The sequence below is a fragment of the Saimiri boliviensis genome, chromosome 10 (assembly GCF_048565385.1).
Source record: "Saimiri boliviensis isolate mSaiBol1 chromosome 10, mSaiBol1.pri, whole genome shotgun sequence".
In the NCBI taxonomy this organism is placed as follows: Eukaryota; Metazoa; Chordata; class Mammalia; order Primates; family Cebidae; genus Saimiri; species Saimiri boliviensis.
Window position 1 is genome coordinate 22,857,883 of NC_133458.1, and position 23,588 is coordinate 22,881,470.

Sequence of the window (23,588 nt, forward strand, 5' to 3'; positions counted from 1 at the left end):
GAAAATAAAATCATAGACACCATGAACATACAAGTTGAGGAAAGGGTAATCAGAGTTAAAGCATGTCAAAGTCCCTCTGAGGACCTATGAAAGCCATCTGCTTTCAAGTACTCTTGACTGATCCATAGTAAAAAATGTTTTACATTTCCACCCAGTGTACACACATATGCATGTATATGACTGAAACAGTAATTTCATGAAATAACACTTGCCCTAACCTTGTGAGTGTTGTCCACTGATATTTTCTAATCTAATTAATTCAAGTTTTGAAATGCTGACTGTGGCCATTAAGTTGATGATATAACTCATAAGTGGATTGTAATCCATAGCTTGAAACACGCTGGTGTAAAGAGCATGTGGTGGCCCCCAAACAAAGAGCTAGGCAAGAAGAGAAAATAGAGGAAAGGGTCTTGGTAGTTCAATATCCACTCTAATGCTCTGTAAGCAAGCATAGACAAACGGTAAATTGACTGTTTTCCACAACCTTTTGAAGATATCTTTCTACTTCAGTATTATAATCTCCATAGGGCAAAAGAATATTTCCACGAGTGTACTAGAAGCCTTTTAAACAATTCTGTATTTAATAGTGTTCTGTTGCCAAGATAAACTTAAGATTCTTGAGTTATTCAGTACGGATGCAGCTCATGGAAAGTGTTTCAGATTCATGGACATTGTAAACAGTCTACTTCAATTTGAAGAAATCAGATCTGACCTGTGGTCTCACACCTTTTTATCTTGGACAAGCCACTTCATTTCTGTTGGTTTCAGTTCCCTCATTTGTAAAAGTAAAGAGAACTTTTAAGTTCTCTCCTAAAATAGAAATCTGTAATTCATTCTAAGTCTACACAGAGCCCCAACTTCATGCACATACACATACACACACACAAATGCATTGAATTCAGATGAAGAAAACTTAATGTAGATTCTTGTTGAAATACAGCATTGGAATAATCTATTAAAATAAGTGATGAGAAGTGATGAATCAGATGATTTATTGAGCATATTTCCCACTTATTTTCAAATACATAATTTTTTTATTTGTAAGACATAGTTTTTTTAATTAGTTGCTGATTGGGTGTGGTGTAGTTTGCTTATTGCAATGTCAGGAACTTTACCAAGTTGTAGGAGGGGATTATACTGGTCTGAGCCTGTACTATTAAACATGTCCATAGTCTGTGGTAGATACATGGCTTATGTTTAAATTCTTGTTCCAATTGTTGCCAACTACTTCAAGTAATAATATTTGGTAAGTTATGTTTACACTTGAGATATAAACATCTGTTTTCTCCACCACAATTATTCGTTTGCGTTAGCTAGTCATGTAACCGTTCATGCTGTAGAATCAGATGTGACTAAGAGATTTGGTGTTTTCAGTTCACCACTGTCTGGGAAGATTCCTGTGAGATGAAACAGTGGAAAACATACTGTCTGCTCCAGCCATACTGAACTATTTTCAGTTCTGTGAAAGCCTTTTGATCATTTTTCCTTATTGTCCTTTTTAAAACTTTTTTTGTGGAAAACATAGATAAACAGATAAACAGAAGAGTAGAAGGGACATCACGCATCACTCAGCTTGAAGTAGTATCAGTGTTCTGCCTTGATTCATTTATCTAAACCTCCACCTCCAGCTCCTTCGTCTGATTGTTACTGTTTTTACAGTTTTTAAGGTAAAATATACATACATTGAGACTCACAAGTATTAATTGAACAATTTGAGCTGTGTGTCAATACCCTCACCACATTTCCTTCTCATAGGGAAAAAAGTCCTCCCTTGGGAGGAATCCCCCAAACCCTCAAAGGCACCACTGAATTTTTTCACCTTAGATTCTCTGTTCTAGAACTTCATGTAAGTGGGAACATACAATATGTATCTTCTTGTATGCAGCTTCTTTTCTCAGCATTATGTTTTATTCATGTTATTGCATGTATCAGTACAGTAATTCATTCCTTTTTATTGCTAAGTGCTAATATTCTACAACTTGTTTGCCCATCCTCTTGTTGATGGACACTTGGGTGGTTTTCAATTTTTGACTATTGTGAACATTGCTGTACAGGTCTTTTTTGTGAACATATATTTTCATTTATCTTAGATAACTACCTGTGACTGCAATTGCTGGATCAAAAGATGTGTTTAACTTTGTAAGAAACTGCCAAGCTTTTTGTCAAAGTGGTTATATCATTTTACATTTCCATCAGCCGGTACTTTGTATCGTCAGTCTTAGCTTTTAGCTATTCTAGTGGGCATGAAATAGTATAAAGTTAGGGAAATCATCACTTCAGACTCAATTTAGTTTCTCTATAGACTCAATTTTTCCATCTACACAGTGGTATGGTAAGACTTAGAAGTCAAATGAGATAATGTATTTGAAAGGGCCTTGTAAAATGTGAAGCCTTGATCATTGGAAAATATTCATCTTGGGAGAAGCCAAGGTACATGATGCTCAAATTACCACACAATACTCTGACTGTAAATATGTAGGATGAAAAAGATCAGATTGGAAATAAAATGTTCTTTACTTTGTAACCATTTCCTTTTTGTCATATTATTTTCTTCCTTGAAAGTTATATATAGGAAGACAAATTCAGGTAATTAATTAACTGGAACCCCCTTGGCTGAGACTTCTAATCATGCATTCTAATCACCTATAGGCATCCAATAAATGTTAAGTTAAGCAATGAAGTATTTAGTTACCCATTTCTCATAAGTACATGAATGTAGCTCATATTGTCCTTTTAAAGAACTTACGATTTCTTTGAGGAGATGTAAATAATCAATACATCTTCAGACATAATCTGCCTTTGGTCTGTTTCTGTTCAAGCAATGCTGAAGAGGCTTTTAGCTAGCCTACTACTTCCAATAGCTGTGATCTTTCTTGAATTTTCACATTTCAGCTAAATATTTACATCTGTTGACTGTCAACAAAACATAGCAACCACATGAAGATATTTCATTGAAAGCAGAATATTGTGTGCTTGTAGATTTTCTTTTCTTTTTGTAATTGGTATTCAATGGTGCCTTTTTGTCCTCACTTACCAAAAGGAATCCTTCTTCCAGTGAAGTTAATAGATAAGGAAATCAGCTTGAAAACTTCATGAGACCCATTTTTCTGGAATCAACATCGACCATTATCTCTTAGTAGCTCCCTGGAACCTTGGGATAGAGTGGGGAGGATTCTCTTCCTTTACTCCCTCCCATTTCCCATTTGGAAAATACAAATGCCCCAAGTTTTAGTTGTTGGCTCACGTTAAAGGGAAAACTGGGCCACCCATAAAATCTAAAGAGAAAGTACGTTGTGAAAATTGTATCTGAAGGTCAAAAAAGTGTTTTTTTGACTAAGGCTCACGTTAAAGAGGAAACTGGGCCACCCATAAAATCTAAAGAGAAAGTACATTGTGAAAATTGTATCTGAAGGTCAAAAAAGTGTTTCTTACATTTATTTGCATTCAGATGAATAGTCAGCTACTTGATTTCTCAAAGAAAATTAGTATAATATTGTTTTCTAGCATACTAGGATACTTCCGTGTGTAATAAAACACATCCTCATTGTATTGGTGTTTTGGTTTTACTCACTTACCTTTGCCCATTTTGGGGAACAGAATGGAAAGTAAAGTAAGATTGCTGAAGGAAGAGACGTGGCTGATGCTGGTATGTGGATATGCATGGATAGGCATGTAGACCAAGGAGTCTCCAGTGTTCCCTGCCCTCTACACTCTTCTTCAAAAATACTATTACAGCAACTAAAGTACTCTGGCAAGTTCAGGTTTGTGGATGTGTCATGGGTTGATAAATTTGGTAAATAGTTTCATATGGTATTTTCATAGGTGCAGAATTAGAAGATTATCAAAAAATTGAAACAGTGTAAGAGGTCTATAGCTCAGGAATCTACTGGCACCAATACAGCTTTTACTTTCCTATCCATTTAAACATTTCTTCTAAAATCCCAATGTCAAACGCAGAGATTGAGGGCAGAAGCTTGGTCTCATAGCCCTTCTCAAAATAATTATCTTCCAGGTACTTTAATGTTGATTTCACTGATGCCTTCTAGTGCTACAGGATCGTCTCATGATATTTTTAGAGAAATGCTTGAGGTTGACATACGCAATGCAAAGATATCTACTGTCCCACTCACAGGTCATTTAATTCTCCATCTTTTTGCTACCCAATTCAAAACTGAAAACATTGTAAACTCTCTGTAACCAATTTCCTGGTAAACGTAACATATTTCTTGCCCTCCGTTTCCCCATGCCTTCTGTAAGTTTTCTGAGAAAACTGGGGCAAGTGTTCATAAACATCTGATCTGGTTATTCTTTGATTTGTTGCAGATTTATTCTCTGTTCTCTGTGATGTTCTTTGTCCTGGTAGCCTGACCTCTAGGTACTTTGTTACCCCGGTTCCCTTGCCCTCTGGCCAGTGGGAAGAGAGAGATGTTAGAATATTTATTTTCAGTATATGTCTCCTCACCATTTATTCCCACTCACCATCTGCTTCACTGTGGTTCTATCAATGGCCTCATCACCCAAACTACAGCTACTGTTGGGCAGCCCATCTTGACTCTAGCTCTTAGCCTCCAAAAACAGTGTTTTCTCCCCCTGCTGTCCAAGCCTGGGGATCATCAGAACTCCCTGATGTTCCTAGTCTTTAGGTGTCTCAACATCCCATGCTGGTTCCTCAACCCTAACCACACCTCTAAATATTTTCTTTATGAAAAAGCCTCTACACAACAAAGCTGAGTGTGCTGTCTCTCCTGCTGAGCCCCTGGCTGATAGAGCCTCCTGCCTTCAAGTTCTCTGAAGTCCATGAGACAGTGTCAGATTCAGGGATCATAGACTCCTCTGAGCCTGAAACCAAATAAGTACCTGAGCACACAGACTTACATTTTCTTCTGTGCACTCCCAGTACTTAGAGGGCAGTGTGATGTCAGGAATTAAAAAAAAAAAAAAAGAACTAATTAAATAGGAACATTTCTCTGAAACACCCTATGCCGTTTGAGTTAGAAGCTCATAGGAAAATATTATATTTGCATCTTTTGTGGTCAAGAATGGTATTTTCTGGGAACAGAAACAGAACTTGGGAAGGTATAACCCTTTGTGGAGCTATTGGGATATGTATCAGCTATCGCCACAAAAATACTGTGGCACAAACCATCCCAAAACTCAGTGTCTTAAAATACCAATCATTTAATCTCACAGAGCTGCAGGTCAGCTGGGTGGCTCTGCTTCATCTTCATGTGCCTTGGACCAGTTACTAGTGAAGACATGCTCTTCTCGTGGCGATGACAGAGGTGCAAGAAGCCAGGCCCAACCACTCAAGCACATTTCATCCTCCTATTTGTGTCACACCTGCCAAGGCAAGTCATGCGGCCAAACCCAAAGTCAAGGATTTGGGGAGGGATATTTCCCTTGCAGAGGTAGAAGGGGGAAGGAGTAAATATTTTGGAAAGTATTCTAACACAGTGGGCCAGCTACAGAAAAGCCATTCAAGAGTAGGCTATAGTTTGTTTGATTAAAGACAAGAGAATTTTTGTTTTAGAGTTTTTCTTCTCATTCTTCATAAGTAAACAAGAATGATTTTGCAGTGTACACTGCTCAGGTGATGGGTGCACCAAAATATCAGAAATCACCACTAAATAACTTATCCATATAATCAGACACTACCTATTTTCCAAAAACTTGTTGAAATGAAAACATAAATAAAATCAAACTAAATGTCTTGGCATTCAGAAACTTAAAAAAATATGTAGAGATGGTATTGATTTAGAAATAGAAGCATTTTGGGATTTTAGATATTAAATATTATGAAGATTTCATTATCTGTTCATCGTTAAACTGGCATTGCCAGACTTTGAGGCCTGAATCAAGCTTTGTCTGTTTTTATTTTCCTGCAAGATTCAGATCCCAAAAGAATTACTCTCATTCTGAATCCTGGCTGAGATTCAGTACATACCAATGAGTATGCCTGTCGGTAATTCTGCAATCTGGATATCCAAAAAAAAAAAAACAGTCAAATGGTCCAAAACTTATATTCCTTTATCTGTACAGGATTTCCCTAGTTGATAACTAATTTGTGCTTTAACTAAGATTTATTCGTGCCCCTCAATTTGGAAGGGGTTAAAGTTGAAGATTACAACAGATTTCACCAAGCTTAGTATCCATCAATTCTTTTTTGTCCTAAGAACAGGAGGAAAATGTTTTCCTTACATAGGATTGAAAAGCCCTTAGTTATATTGATCATCAATGGGAAAGAAAAATAACTATTTTAAAACAAAGGAACAGCAAAGAAAATAGGGATCAGAACAACAAGAAATGTCCATTATGCTACTAGCACAGTGCGTGAACCACAGAGTGTCTATAAACGATGGTTGGTTTCAATAGAAACATTAGCTTGCACCTCCGGCTCTTGAGGGGCAGTACAGAAATCCAGAGCAGGGAGATACCAGTATGATTTGCAATCATAACAAACCTCACAGATCAGATGGTTCTAGGACTGGAATATAAGAATAGATTGGTTTGAATAGAAGAAGGAAAAAGCACTAGAAGACAGGCAAAGTGTATGAGAAAGGTTTGGAGTCAAGAATGAACAAAAATGTTTAGGGGATAGTGAGAGCACCTTGACCCATATAGGAAAGTGCTCAGAAATTAGATGGGTTAGAGATCATGGGGCCAGATTATGAGGGCCTTAATAGGGGCCAAGGAATCTAAATTGTTACACAGTAGATGTTAGAAGCTGTTGGAATTCCTTGGTGGGGATATTACTTAGTGCAAACAACTTCAGTTGTCACAACAGACTAGTCTTCATTGTGACTCTTGGCTAGCTTTTGACTTGGAGATAGTAATGATCATAGTGGGCAAGAGGGGATGATTCATGGGTGTTTCAACTGCTTTACAAGCTTAATTTTAGCCTGAATCATAGAAAGACTCTGAAGCCTTTTCCCATGCATTTGTTGGCAGCAGTGGCGTGTTCCCATGGGAACACACACCACTTACCTACTCAAACCTTCCTTTTGCCCTCAGCTTTTATTCATTGAAATGTTTATCTTTTCTACAAAGCATATTTACACATAAGCTTAGAGCACTGTCTCTTTTTTCTTCCACAACTGAGAATTCATTCTGAGTATTTGCAGATACATAAAACTCCAGGTGTAACTCCAAGCAAAATATGATTAAAGAAGGAATTTGGATAAACCTGGAATGATAACATCACATTGAACACCATCTGGTGTAAACATTTTACCTTTCTGCAGTGACCAGATGAAGGAAATATGGTTCCTTGTGCTTTTTCGGTGATTAATTCAGGAAAAAGCCTTTGCTGAGCTCAAATCCAAAATAGGAAGAACCCACCTTCCACATGTTCGAGAAGGTTGCGATCCCAGGATGACACTGCCCTTTTCCTCTGCAAGAAAGATGTTTCCCTTGACCATCATGCCAAAGCCACAAGCACTTAGATTCCTCCATAATTCTGCACTGAACTCTGCTCACATAGTACACAATAATTTCTTCACTACTTTGTTCCTCTTCCAAATTCTAATGGCTTGAAATCCAGACTAGAGGAAGTTAAATCATAGCAGTTGTACCCTTTAGAGAAACTTTGAATTTGGCTGCTAGAGATTTTCTAAGGTATTGCTTTTCTTAATTTATATGAAAACTGTTGAGCTAGGTTCTAGATTAAGTGCTGGTGATTCGGACATGAATAGGTCATGATGCCTCCTCTGGAGTGTTTCAGGGAAGACAGTTACATAAAAACTAAACTGTAATAGAATTTAATAAGTCCTTTAATGGAGGTAGAGAGTTCTGTGGAAACACAGAAGGAAGAATAACTGCTTCTTCACTTTCAAGGAGGACTTCACAGGGCAGAAGGCATTTGGGCAAGTCTTCAGGGATAAGCCAGGACTCCCTAAGTGGGATGAGGGCACTTGAGGTGAAGAAAGATGAATAAAAGCATCAAAGTGCAGTTTTGGTTGTTATTTCTTTTTATTCCAGATGAGACAAGTCAGGAATCAGGGCATTCAGGGATCTGGGAGGCTGCCCTCTGTAAGCACAGCCTTCTCAGCACAGACCTGCTGCAAGATGAGATTTCAGGACTGCAGAATCAGGCTGAGCAAATCATAAGGGTATTATGACTTCCTGGGAAACAAAATATTTGCAAATGCTTTTTTTTCCCCTGGGACATGATCTCACTCTGTCACCCAGGCTGGAGTACAGTGGCGTGATCAGAGCTCATGGCAACCGCGAACTCCTGGGCACAAGTGATCCTTTCGCCTCAGCCTCCCCAGTAGCTGGGACCACTACGTGCCACTATGCTCAGCTAATTTTGCAAACACTTTCATGGAAATAGAGCAATGGACTCAAAATAACTACAGATATTCCAGACGATCAGGATATGTGGTTTCTGGAAGAGGAGCCATATTTTTCTGAAGGGAACCTAAAGGAGATTACCCCATAGTTTCAGGGACTGCAGGTGGTCTCAGTCTCCCTAGCTTCATGAACATGTCATTGTGTTTTTCCTCATCATTCACTTTTCACATGACTAAAATAGGAGTTCATTCCCTGTATCAGTTTCCTAGGGCTACCTTAACAAAGTACCACAAACTTGTGGCTGAAAACAACAGAACTGTATTCTCTCACAGTTAAGTAGGTCAGAAGTCTGAAATCAAGGTGTCAGCAGGGTTGGTTCTTCCTGGGGATCTGAGGGAGAATCTATTCCATGCCTCTCTCCTCGCCTCTGGTTTCCAGCAATCCTTGGCACTTGTGGACACAGCATTCTAATCTCTGTCTCCCGCTTCATGAAACCTTCAGGTGTGTTTCCATGTGTCTCAAGTCTCCCTCTCTTTTGTCTTCAGTACATCAGTAAATCCAGGATAATCTCATCCCAAGATCCTTAATCATATCTACAAAGGCCCCATTTCCAAATAAGCTTACATTCACAGGTTCTGGAAATTAGAACTTGAACATCTTTTTGGGGGGACACTGTTCAATCTGCTATGCACCCCCTTTGTTGCACACATCTTATGCCTTAGTGCTAAGAATGTCTTTTGAGCACCTGCAACTGGGCTGTTTGACCTTGTCCAAAAACTAGATAAACTGGATACTGGGACAGAAAGACACTGATTATCCAGCTTCAGGTCTCCAAGAGTTTCTTACTAGAATCTTTGACCAGAGGCTCATCAAGGGATGTGAGCCCTGCTGTAAGACGCCCAGAATAAGACATGTTTACTGGAAAAAGGTGGAGCTACTTCACACACACCTTTCTTGCTTTGTATAGTCCCTGTGATTGTAACATACTCAGCCTCTTGTAAACTGGAACCGATCATTTACAACTCCTAGAGTTAAAGAACATGCTGGGTTCTGATTACTTAGCTAGTCAGTGGCTACAGGGTCTACCAGAATTAAGATACTCAGAGGAAAGCCATCTCCCAACATTTACGGAGGGTAAACGAGTTTCTGCTAATCCCCTATTCAGTTTTTGCAAAGCAGCACCTTCAAAATGGATTGAGTAAAGCAACTTCTGCTTTGCTTTCCCACAAATCTCTTTTATCGCACTTTGCTTTTAACATATTCTCAAAATTCTTGGAATTCAGGATTATCGTCTCAAGAAAATTTAATTTCTTAGCTAATTACTATATAATATCTTCTTGGAGCAAGGTTACATATTAGAAGTTAGACATAAAGCTTATCCAACCTTGGTTAAATCGAATTCTCCCCACTCCCTGCCTGCACCCAAGCAGCTGAATGTGACTAGAGAAAGAAAGAACCCTGCTGACTGCTCTCAGGCCACTAATCTCCCATAAGCCTTTGGTGCTACTTGGCCATCCTTCTCCCTTTCCCTCATCTGTTCTCAGCCCTGGATGACTATTTCCCACCTTCTCCATTCTCCTCAATCCTCTAACATCCCCTCTACCCCAGTCATCAGGTATCAGCTGACTTGATTGTTTCTGTCAAAACTATCACAGCTCAGAAGAGAATTTCTACACACTTCACCACCTGTCTGTATCTGTGGTGGAGGGTTTAGACCCCTCTGCCTCCTCTCTGTTACCACTGATGAGTGGTCTCTGCTCTTAAGGAAACTTCCTCCCTTTATGCACGTGCACAAGAGCTCATTTCCTCTCACTTAGTAAGGATAACTCTTTCATAACTATCCTTTTTTTCCCTCCATCATCAGTTTTTCCCTCTTGACTAAATCAATCCCAACAATTCCATCCACATACAAGCACGCTGCAACATTTCCCATCTCAAACTTTCTCTATTTCTCTCTCTCGACCTGCACACCGCTACAGCTACTGTTTTATTTGTCTTCAACAAACTATTTGAAAGAGTTGTCTATACAGGTTGCCTCCAATTTTACTTCTCTTTTGAACTCACTCCCTATCCCTCCCTATCCTGAACCGCCTCTCTAAAACTGCTCCTGTTAACGTCACCAGTGGCCTTCAAGTATCTAAATCCAGTGGTCAATCTTCAATTCTCACCTTATTTGACCTTTCTGCAGCATTTGACATGGTCGATTCTTCCTCCTGCTTGGATTCTTCCTCTCAACGTGGAGCCCGGAACTCTACTCTCTCTTTTTCACTAGCCTCTCCTCAGTCTCTTTTCCTCGTTCCATCTCATCTTCATGACCTCCAAATGTTGGAAGTGCTTCAGCACTTTGGTGACCAGAAACCTTCTCTCTAACTTCACTCACCCCTAGGATGATATCAGATACTCATGCTTGGGTGGCCCACTCTTATTCCCTCAAGATTCACCTCTGCACACAGAAGGCTGCTTATTGGGGGCACTTCTGATTCTCTGCCTGGGGCCATTTTCTTGGCCTCAGGAACTCTATTGCAGGGAAGCTGGAACTGCTGCAGAGTTAAGCCCCCAAGACAGGCCTTGGCCAAAAATGGATGAGATTTGATGGATAATTATCCTAGCTTCCTGGTCCTTCAGTTAGGATAACTTTAAGGCCTCTTATACACCCTCTCTGCGTCCCACAATGGGACTAAACTTCTGTTACCTGCAAGAGTAACTTACTTCATAATGCATATTTTATTGACATCCTTCCTTTTCCTGTCTTAATTCCCCATTTCTCCACAAGTATTTCTTGGGCTGTCCTCCCAAATAAAGTATTTACACTCACATCCTTGTCAGGCTCTGCTTCCAGGGGAACCTAATCTAAAACAAATACTATTGATGTGCCAAAGACTCCCATATTTGTATCTCTAGCTCAAACCACTTCCAAATTCCATAATCATATTTTGCTTACTAAGGTGCCAGAAATGTTTCTGAATGCTTTACAAATGTGAAGTGATTCAATCCTTATACTAATCCTGTGATGTGGGTTCTATTATTGTCCCCATTTTACTGATTAAGAACCTGAGGCACAGATAGTCGAGGCAAAGTGACCATGTCAACACAGCCAGAAGGTGGAGGAGCCAGGATTCAAGCCACACTCTGGATCACAGTGCTAGACTGTCTCTATAGAAAAAAGGGGTACATTTGAGGCCAGTAATGTGGTTGGGCATGCCTGTAATCCCAGCACTTTGGGAGGCCGAAGTGGGCAAATCACTTGAGGTCAGAAGTTCTGAGACCAGCCTGGCCAACACGGCAAAACCCTGTCTCTACTAAAAATACAAAAATTAGCCGGGCGTAGTGGCACACACCTGTAGTCCCAGCTACTTGGGAGGCTATACGCAGGAGAATTGCTTGAACCTGGGAGGTGGAGGTTGCTGTGAGCTGAAATCACACCACTGCACTTCAGTCTGGGTGACAGAACAATACTCTGTCTCAAAAAAAAAAAAAAAAAGGCCAGGGGGTACATTTTAGAAAATGAGTTTTTTAATGCGTGAAGTAAATGGAGACGGGCTTTACATCTCAAAAATTAATAAACACAGTATTCACAAGAGTAAACCATTCTACAGTAGATTTGTTTTCATTTTTGATAGACATTCTTGACTGGAAGATGGAGTGAATGCCGCATAAATTGTGCATGTGACTTGAAGAAGGCCTTTGGCAAGATCTCTCATTATTTGTTTCAGAAAATGTGTAATAATATGAACTGGATTCCAGAGCAATTAGGTGAATTCATATTCAGTTGAATGACCCTACCCAAAGAGTGCTGTTTAGTGAATTCTCTTCAACGTGTTAAGAGGTTTCTTGCGGCAGGTCACAGGGCTTGGTGTTGCCTCTTGTCCTCTTTAGGCTTTTTGGAAATGTCTTCAATAAAGGGCATCATTGGGAGATCAATCTAATTTGAGATGTGGAGTGGTGATGGAACAGGATCGTTCATGTGCTAAAGGCTACAATTTAAAAAATGAATCTAACAAGATGGAATTTACTGGGTACGAGAAGTCCTTTACTCAGCTCTAGAAAAACAAACAGCTATCCAAGATCTGGGTGGGGAAGAGATGGCTCAACAGCGTCACATGGAGGGAAAAAAGGCTCAGGGGTTTCCTTCGGCTAGAAGCGAAATGAGTCAACAGCAAGTTGTGGCTGCTACACCAAACAAAACAAAACCAAACAAAGAAAAACAAAACCCTGAAGAAATCCTTAGCCTGGAAAAACAGAATTGTTGCATCTAAGCCGAGGCGAAGAAGCCCTTTTGTTTCTCCTTCGTTAGTCAGCCCATATCAGAAAAACTGAGTGTTGTGTGAGGTATTACATCGTAGAGGGAGAGAAACAAACCATAGGTGTCCAGAAAAAGGAAACAGGAATGGATGAGGATGACACCATCTCACAGGAAGAACGTCTATAGGAATGGGGAAAGAAATTAGTGGGAGGATATACTATGTCTTCTTTCAGCAGGCCAGGGAGTGGTAGTCATGGAGGGAATTTATAGGACAGATATGACTTACTCTGTACCACTCTCTTGTGTAGGAAAACAACAGAAAGGGAACTTGATACTGAACATCCACTCTATGTCAGCAAGTGTTAGTCATTTTACATGTGTTGTTATATTGCACCCTTCCACTAACTTTCTGAGACAGTTATTGATGGGTTTCTAACACCTTAGCAACTTTCTAATAACTCTCTTCCTTTTGATGATTAAGGAAAGGGAAAGCATATGCTTGTTAATGTAAATGCAGTGTTTTGATACTGGATTCCAGTATTCAACTCGAAGGTTAAGTGATCAACTCTAGAGGTAAAGAACCTTTGGCACACAGAGTCTGACACAGAGGTGTACCATTCACTTCCTATACTCAGACCAAGATCAAACCGGGATGGGGTAGTGGGGTGGACTTCAGCAAAAGAAAGACTTACTGGAGGCTGCCAAATTCAGAAGTGGTGCCTGAGTAACAGGTGCCTGCCTTCTCTCACCTCAGCTATTGCTGACTGGCAGTTGCAGCAAGAATTTTGAGCTGTCCCTCTCCACTAAGTCCTTCCCATCAGAATATGCTGTAGCTACCCCAGTCACTGCTCTGCCTCCCAGCTCTCTTCCCACTGTCCCTCAGTGAAGTCCTACTCCCGGTTCCTCTATCTTGAGATTCAATTTATAAATAAGAACTTAAATAAACTATTTTTTAAACACCAAGTGAAGTATTAGCATTTCAATCTTCCTTATGTTGCCTGATATGGTTTGGCTGTGTCCCCACCCAAATCTCATCTTGAATTGTAGTTCCCATAATTCCCACGTTGTGAAAGGAACCCAGTGGGAGATAATTGAATCATGGGGACAGTTTCCCCATACTGTTCTGGTGGTAGTGAATAAGTCTCACAGGATCTGATGTTTTTAAGAGGAAATTCGTTTTGCTTGGTTCTAATTTTTCTCTTGTCTGCCACCTTGCAAGATGTGACTTTTGCCTTTTGCCATGATTGTGAGGCCTCCCCCAGCCACGTTGAACTGTGAGTCTATTAAACCTCTTTTTCTTTATAAATAACCCAGCCGTGGGTATGTCTTTATCAGCAGTGTGAAAACGGACTAATACACTGCCTTAGTCTGCTGTAACAAAATGCCTTAAATGGGGGAATTTATAAACACTAGAAATTTATTTATTACAGTACTAGAGGCTGAGAAGTCTGAGATGATGGTGCTAGCAGCTTCAGTAATTGGTGAGGGTGCCTTCTTGCAGCATTCTCACATGGCAGAAAAGGCAGAAGAAGCTAACAGGTTCATGCAAGCCCTTTTATAAGGGCACTAATTTCATTCATGAGGATGGAGCCCTCACTACCTCAAAGGCCCCACCTCTTAATACCATTGCATCCAGCATATGAATATATGTTAAGGTGATGATATTCAACATATGAATACTGGAGAGATTCATGTATGCAAACCACAGTATATGCCTACCTATAATGTATAAATCCTGCCACCCGTGTCCAGGACTTCAGATATAGGCCAAGTATGTTTTTCAGGCTTTTTTTTCCATTATATATCTCTTCATAGGTTCTTTGTTTTATCTGAAGTGGATTACTCATTTTTAGTATACTGCTGTGCCTTTTCCTGTTGTTCCCCCTAATCAAAAATCATTTTTCCTTTATATCTTTCAAAACCACACTCAGCATGTCAACTTTTGTTTAAGTATCATCTCTTTCATTAAGCCCTCATTGACCAGCAGCCCCCATAGCCATGGATGAGACATATATTTCCTTCCTTGAGCACCATAGTGCATGGCCAAAGTTCCTATATGGCACTTATGTTACTATTACTCAGTCTCCAACACCAGTTCACATATTATGGTATGCAGAAATAATGTATTTTGTTCCCTCTGTTTTTAAAGGACAGAATGTCTAGTAATTTCACATTGCACAATAGCTTATGTTAACCCATTTCCTACATGGAAAAAAATTAAAGAACGAAGAGGCAGCAAGTCCATTTTGCACTGCAACACTTGTGCAACTGGTTATTTGAACTGTCTGTAATAGTGAACAATGAGGAAACAGTGATTTTTCTTCCACCACTGCCTTCAAAAATACTACTGGGGACAGGCATGGTGGCTCATGCCTGTAATCAGAGCACTATGAAAGGCCAAGATGGGAGGATCACTTGAACCTAGAAGCACAAGACCAGCCCAGGCAACATAGTGAGACCGCATGTCTACAAAAATGAAAAAATAAGCCAGGCATGGTAGTGTGCACCTGTAGTCCCAGCTACTCATGAGGGTGAGGTGGGAAGATCGCTTGAGCCAGGGAGGTTGAGGCTGTAGTGAGTTGAGATCACACCACTGCACTCCAGAGCAACATCTTGTACCCCACCCCAAATACCATTGGTTCTCCTCTCCTCCCTGTTCCTTGGAGATACCACAGGCAATCACTTTCCATTCACAATTATGTGTTAAAACAGTCTGACTTTTCAGGTACTAAAAGGTACTATCTGGCTAGTAATGTATTCAAACTGTAATACATTTCAACATGTTTCCCCTCCCACAGTTCAGATCTAATTTTTGGTTGAAGGATTTAACAGAGAGAAGAAGGTGTGTGGTCTGTTCTTTCACTCTCCTTGCTCTTTGCTGTCTCCTCCCCCAGCTTGTACTGGCACGGACAGCTGGAGCCACTGCTAATAAGCTGCTAGAATAGCTCCTTGCAGCTTGGAAACAATGATGCCTGCAGTAAATGAGGTAGAGATGCTGGAAATTCCTTGGCAGAGGAAGGGGTCTAAAAGTTCAGAGAGGTAGGCATGTTACAAGTGATGTGTTGTGCGACACCAGAGAACCACCAGATGATTATGTTTCCCAGGAAGACCCAGAGGACACTCTCTTTACTAAAGCAATAAGGAATAAAGCATTCACAGAGGAGGCACTAGCATCTTGGGAAACTCAATGTTGTGTGTCCTCTGTAGGTCAAGGTTGATAGTAGGAGATACTCTCAGAAACTGGGCTCCCTGATGTCAATACGAATGATAGGATCTAGAATAGCCAGATGACAGCATAAAACTGTCGAAAGGTAGGATTGATAAAATTAGTTGCTGTGTTAATTTCCACAGCAACCTTGTAGGAAGACAGATGTTCTCAATGACCCTAATGGGTAACAAAGCCAGAGTGATAATCAGGGAGCCTAAGACAAATATACTATGATATCCTAGCAGCAACATACCTTAAGGTGTTGTTTGATTAATAATCTGAAAAAGACTTTGGATTGGTCAGCACATGATAGGAAATCATGATACTGCCATGCCTTTTTCTGTTGCTCCCCATACTCAGAAATCATTTTTTCTTTTTATCTTTCAAAACCACACTCAGCACGTCAACTTCTGCTTAAGTATCATCTCTTTCATTAAGTCCTCTTTGACCAGCAGCCTCCATAGCCATGGATGAGACATTTTAAGAACTTGTCTCATTTTAAGAACTAAGGCCATTTTAAGATTTAGAATACACTGATGAAAGGGCCATGTGCCCTTAAGGAAGTTCCTGTGATGCCACAGCAAGTAGTTAAAGTAGCTATTCACAATCTTTCCTCAAGTAGCTACTGGCTGTATCCTGCAGTGATTTGTGTCTCCTTCAAACACTTAAAGGATGCAGGAGTGATGCTCCCTGTGAAAACCCATTCAGTTTCCCAGTTTGGTCCTTGCTTAACCTAGATAGATGATGGACCTTGATCACCTGGACATTCAGGTCATTGTTACACTATTTTGATGAGACCATGTCAAGTGGACCTGGTAGCAGAAAGTGACTAGAGTTGTGAATCCCTAAGTAAGGCATCTGCACCTCAGGCAATAGAAGAGAGACCCTACAAAGATTCAAGGGCATGACACATCTGTGGAATTCTTAGAGGTGCAATGGTCTAGAGCAGAGATTGCCAAATTACGGCCCATGGATCACGTCCAGCTCACTACCTGTTTTGGTATGGCCTGCAAGTTAAGAATGGTTTTTACTTTTTTTTTGAGATGAAGTCTCACTCTGTCACCCAGGCTGGAGTGCAGTAGTACCATTCCAGTTCACTCTAACCTCAACCTCTGAGTTCAAGCGATTCTCTTGCTCAGCCTCCCAAGTAGGTGGGATTACAGGTGTGCACCACCACACCCAGCTAATTTTTGTATTTGTAGTAAAGATGGGATTTCACCATGTTGGCCAAGCTGGTCTTGAACTCCTGACCTCAAGTGATCTGCCCACCTTGGCCTCCCAAATTTCTGGGATTCTAGGCATGAGCCACCATGCCTGGCCAGTTTTTACATTTTTTAATGATTGGAAAAAAAAAAGAACAATAATATGATATGAAAATTATTTTAAATTAAAGCTTATAATTATAAATGAAGTTTTACTACAACATAGCTGCACTTATTTGTTTCCACATTGTCTGTGACTGCCTTTGAGTTTCAACAACAAAGCTGAGGAGTTACAACAGAGACTATATGTGGAATCTTCATCACTTCCCACTGCTGCCCAGTGAGTCAACTTGACAGTGTTTCAAGTGCTAAGCAAATTTGTTTTACTTTTATCTTATTTTATCAGTGAATATTTTTCATGTCAAAACAAGAGAAGTCAACTTCGAATGTTGTGCTTTTAAGTTACTGTGGCATCTGGCTTTTTAAAATTGTATTAGATGGGAAAGCATGTGTGTATTATGCACTGACACTATAACTATGCTAAAACAACACAATATATGTCAGCATTGCCAGAATAAGCTCTTATCACAATATGTCTAACTCACAGAAAAGCAACAGGCAGAAAAATTAGGAAATTTAAAATAGACTATCTTATTATGGTGGAATTTCTTCACAAGAATTACAAATATGAATGAGGCTGCAACCAAACATAGTTTCCAAGTGGCTCAAATGGCAAGCAAGGAAAGCCATTTATCAATGGTAAGCTAATTAAGTTGTGTTTGTATTAGCTGAAGAAATGTGTCCACAGAAAATAAACTTGTTCAATTCTGTGAGCCTTCTGGTAAGAAAAATTGAAGAGTTGAGGACATTGGGAGAAACATCAATAGTTAATTAGAAACAGGGTTAATTGTTCAGAGTATCTTTCCTTGTCTCTTGATGAATAGACAGATGCTACTGATACTACTCAGCTGTTGTTTTTTTACTTGGGGTATCAATGCTAAGTTTGAAGTAACTAAAGAATTAGGTTCTATGAATAGTCTGTATTGAACAACCACAAGTGAGAATGATATTTTCAAAGAAGTTGGTAAAATTTCTACTAATTCAGTACAACCTGAAGTGGAATCTGCTAAGATGTGCTATGTGGTGGTAAAAAGTTGTGTGAAGCAGGCAAAGGCTTACTTGGACTCATTTAAAACCTTGTGAAAAAGTAAAATGTTAAAACCCATAATCATTCATTGTATCATTCATCAGTAGGTACTTTGCATAACATGTTTGAATCTATCAGATGTTATTGAACATAGTGTCCAAAATGGACCTTATTCACTTTTGTGGGGGTAAACATCTGAAGTTCTATGATATTTTTTTTTTGTCAAAATAGAAACTGAATATCCTAAATTGCTCTATCAACAAGAGTTTAATGGTTTAGCAATGGTAAAGCTTAATTGTGATTTTGTTTGGTTTTAGCTGAGGCTGAAATTAAAATTTTTCTAAACAAGAAGAACTACTTTCAGCCACTATTATTCTAGTTTGAATGACTTTCAAAATTTGCTAAATTTTGCCAATTTTTAGTTGTGATACAGAAGGGTTCTTATTTTTTAAAGCTATGCACTGTCATTGACAGATAAAAAGATACGATGTTTAGGATTTATTTCAGAATAATCAGGTATATAAAAACAAGTACAGATGAAATAATGTTGTCCATAAAATGATACTAAAGCTGAGTGATATACACACTACATTCAATACACTATTCTCTCTAACTTTCTATGTGTTTACAATTCCTATAATGAAATGCTTCTCTCCAAGTCTTCCAGCTGCTTCTCGGTTTTACTTGCCCCCTTCCTAGCCTGGACACCATGGACATGAGAAGCTACCAAAGACCACTAGGTGGCAGCAGAGCCCCAAAGAGACTGTCCCTCAGCTTGGGCACCAAGTCAGATAATTAATATTTGTAATGACAGCCTCAAGTTTGAAGGGGTAAGACAATAGTGGAATTAAACAACAATAGCAAATAATGCAGAGATATCAGTTAGCTGGGGCCAAGAAGATCTTAAGCCCCATGCAAGTGTAAACCAGAGAAATGGCGAGACCTCAGCCACAGGGGAGATGGCAGGGTACTCTCAGGTTCATTGCCTATAATCATCTCCTACCTGTCTATGTGGGTAGCCTTTCCCCTGCTTTGAAGCATTTCCTGCTAAACGACTCTTAAGAATTTTCTATTTAAAGATGAGTTAATGTCACTAGGCCTCCTGGAATTCTTTGTACTTAGGCAATTCCCAGCACTAGATAAAAATCAACCTTCTTATTTCTTTCTCTCTGGGCAGCCAGGTGCTTGGCAGAAAATTACAAAAGTCTGCACAGTGACTTAACTCTAATTGCATGATGTATAACCTCAGTGGTGACTTCAATGCTCAACTTTCATTCTTTTTTTATCTGGGGGTCTGGGGTCATCCATCCTATCCTCTCTGAAGCCCCTCTCTACTGTAGACTGAGCACAGTAGCTACAGTCTTTTGGGGGAGGTGTACAGAGTCAGATGGGGAAGACAGAAATTCTGTCCTCTTCAATGGAAAGTAATAAAAATGGATATCCTGTATCTCATCTCTGAATCAACTTACTCCCCCAAAAGAGGCTGCAAACATTACTAACAGGAGTGTTTCCTAAATCATAGGAAGGAGCCTGGGGTGGCAGCATTTACAAATCTTATCTGCAAAGGCAGTGCTTTCAAACTATACTCCAGCAAAATATGCTTCAGTCGTTCAACTTCAACTGACTTTATCCTGTCCCGATGACATGTAGTTTGTGTATTGAGTCCTTTATTTGATAAATACTTACTTTAGAGCCAAGCCTCATAGCTGCTACATATACTGCCAAATACAGAGAGATGATGGAAGACTTGTATGTCAGATAATGGTCTATATAAGTTGTAATAAGGTTCATGAAAGGACATTTATAAAAGGAATTTTGTATGTGATTAAATTAGCTATAATTAAAAGGGAATTATTTATACTAGTTCTAAGATTGGTCCCCTATTTTAAAACAAGGTTTTCTTAAGGTGTTAATTTGTTCTTAATGAATTTTTGTTTCTCTCTCTCTTTTTTTTTTTTTTTTTTTTTTTTGAGCCAGGGTCTTGCTCTGTTGCCCAGGCTGTAATGCAGTGACATGATCGTAATGCATGCCACTATAACCTTCTGGACTCAAGCGATCCTCCCGCCACTGCCTCCTGAGCAGCTGGGACTACAGCTGTGCACCACCACGCCTGACTAATTTTTTTGTTTGTTTTCTGTAGAGACGAGATCTCACTGTGTTGCCCAGGCTGGTCCCAAACTCTTGGGCTCAAGCAATCCTACCTTGTTGGCCTCCTAAAGTGTTGAGATTACAGGCATGAGCCACTGTACTGGCCAATAATTTTTCTTTTAATTTTATATATCTATAAAATATATTTATGTTTTAGAAAAAAATTTCCTAAAATATAAAATATATTTTATATTTAGATGTTATATTTCTAGAAAAGAATTTTTCTATTTCTTTTGAAAATGTCTCAGAATCATATCTCAGAAGTTCTACTTTTGCCGTGTCTTACTGCTCTCAGCTTCTTCTCCCTTTGAGAAGGCCTGAGATCATAACTCTCTCCTTTAGCTTTTTCATCAACTTTCTCCTCCACTTCTAATTTTTGTTGTCTTGGCATTTCTTGATAGGTCTTAATTTTTCAGTGTAATCAGGGCACTTCTCTTGGTTATTAAGAATTATATACTCCCTTGATATACTCATAACCTTGAACACACTACACTCTTCCTGTGTCTGATTAAATTCAAGTATTTTTTGTTCATCAAGTTTAGCTTCTGGGTTACCTAAATGGCCTCCCATAAGGAAAAACACTCACACTGCGGATTTTCCTTTGCTTTTCTGGTAACTGGCTTGAGAAACAACATTTTATGTTTTATCAAAATAATTCCTATGTTGTCTTTGTTGGGTTTTTAATTGCTTGGAAAAACTGAGGTCCAAAAGAGTTAAGGTTCTTACATCCATGGAACCTTCTGTATTGCCCTTAAAAGTCTTTTGATTATCACTTTGGTTAAATGAATAAGTACTACAATGACCTGTGGTTCTGTTTTGATAAAATGCTTTAAGTGTTTTAATATCTTTGACAAGTGTCTTCAAAATTGAATCCAAAATTAAGTCCCTGACTTATTACTAGGGTTTATGAAAGCTACAAAAAGTAATCACACACGGCTATAATTTTTTTTTTTTTTTTGGCAAGACAGCACTGTGGCTTGCTGTATCACTGCTATAAAAAACAAAACAGAACAAAATCTTTTTTGCAGCTCTGTCAGCTCATGGACTCCAGCATCACCACCTCCATGTGCTGTCAAACACAATCCTTATCAGGTGTTATTAAGTAATCCTTGTGCTGCTAAGTCACGGGGCTTTGACTGCTGGGTGCCCATATCTCATCCAGAGAAGGCACTGACTCCTGCCGGTATCTGACACCAAACAAGTTAACTAAAGCCTCGTCTTTGCACCCAAACAAAAGAGACAATAAAATTAAGTGTTTTCATGAGACACAGGGACAGGCAGATATTCAAAACCATTAAGATTGATTTAATAATTTTACCTCTGTCTAAAATAATATAAGTTATTCTATACCTTGACACTAAATAATTTAAATGTTTAGCTACCCTTAATCTGCCTTTCCTGCATTTTCTCAGAACTAGGCAGGGCTTAGGACATTTTTATTTAAAACTTTGCTAATTCTTTGTTTTGTTTTACCTCCAAAATCTAAAACTATTCAAGCCCTCCAGGCCCAGGGAAATATTGCAGAAGAGGCATATAAAATTGTAAGGGCCAGATTTTGAGGGATAAAATTAATTTAGATCCTGCATAGCAAGGACAGGCACACAGATGCCTAAACAGCTGAACAAAATCCTTGTGTTTCGTGTAGCCAATTGCCACAAGCCAAGATTACAGTAGCTCAATGCATAGAATTTGTAAATAAGTAAGCTTTGCAAACCTGCCTTTGGGCTTTTGGGTTTTGCCTCTTACTACTTAAAAGAAGTTTTAAAGGTTGATCAGTGCCTGCCCACCTCCATTCCCATTTGGCCTAAACATTTAATTGGCTGTAAGTCTTTAGACTCTAAGTCCCCTGGCCACAGAGTTCCCACTGAGGGACATAATGGACCGGGACAGGTAGCTCACCACCCAGCATCAATATGAGACGAAATAAATGCCTGGCTATTGATGCTGCCTCTGGCATAACTTAACAAAAAAAGGGGAGAGGAAGTATGAACTTAAAAAATAAAATCCTAAGCCCCCCAACAAACTGAATGGACCACCCTCTTGACCAAAGGGAATTCCCCCAGCCCCTCCCCAAAACCTGAAAAACTAGTTTAGGTCATGACAGGAAGGTGGGGTAGGAGCAAGAATGGCAGAGGTCCAGATGCACCTTGCTACACCTTCCCAAATTTTGGAATTTAGGCACAACTAATCAGTATTAACATTAGAATAGAGGCTTGTTAGACTAACAAAACAGGCTCTCTGAGGAAGGAGACCCTTAATCCTCTTCAGCTTCTAAGGCCATTTCCCCTTCAGCCTTCTACATTGCATTTCAAAAGGAGAAGTTAGAAGTCAGCCAGATGAGGAACTGGTTGACACCTCTGGCCAGGTTAAGGATAAGATCCCTACTGCTAACCACAATCCCACCTCTAGATCACGGATATGGTATGGAGGAATCTTTCCAGAAGGCATTGTTTTTACTGAAACACAATCAGACCCCCGCCTAAGTCATGTACCCCATGCCTACTTCGTGGGTGAAGACCCTTTCACATGTAATTTCTAGGGTTGCAAGCCTTTAAAAGGACAAGGATTTTCTTTGTTGGAGAGCTCAGCTGTTAGGCATCTACACCGCCGCAGCTCTTGGCCGAATAAAACACCACTTCCTTCCCAGTTCGGTGTTCGTGTTCGAGAAGTTTGTTTGAGACCCCTCCTGCTTTACTCTAGCGGTAAAATACCAAATCACTGCAGGACCTAAGCCCACACCAGACAAAGGTTAAGTTACCACCACTCTTCAGGAGGAAACTGTGTTCTGACTGACACACAATTTCTTTTTCTCTAAAAGCCAAAACAACACTGGCGTCAAAATAAGCTGACTGATTGACCCAGCCCCTGTTCCACCAGCCATAACTACAGCTTTAATTAGTCGAGAGACTAATTGCAGTAACTTTTTCCTCATAAAAGACCACCAACCATGGACTAGTTCTGGCCAGTTTACATAAACCACACACTTGCGTGCCTTTACGTCCTAAAAAGACCTTTGACATATAAGGCCTAAATGTAGTACATTTAAATATTAAGTCTCCACCTCAAGATAATGTGGGTCATAAATGCATATTTGTTCAGTGTATTCCCAGTAATATTCTAGTATTAATGTGGGAGTATGAATACTTTAGGAAGGGTTGTAGTTTCTATCTTTATCAATTTACTAACCTTCTGATTCTGTACTTTTAAGAAAATACTTGGCATGTGGTTTCTTCTGAAGAGTATGCATGGGAGATGTGGGACTTTTTTTACAATAACTTTTTTTGGGACTTTTTTTTACAATAACTAACTCCAGGAAGAGGTTCATCTGAGCAAGGGACATGTGGCTAT

The 23,588-nt window shown here is 39.6% G+C and overlaps 1 long non-coding RNA gene across 1 annotated transcript in view; it reads left to right on the plus strand.

The window, feature by feature from the left end:
• Positions 1-23,588, plus strand: part of LOC141580040 (uncharacterized) — a 148,809-nt gene that overhangs the window by 19,427 nt on the left and 105,794 nt on the right. The window contains exon 2 of the long non-coding RNA XR_012512029.1: positions 5,191-5,348. This is a non-coding gene — a long non-coding RNA (uncharacterized LOC141580040). The remainder of the gene's footprint in view (positions 1-5,190; positions 5,349-23,588) is intronic.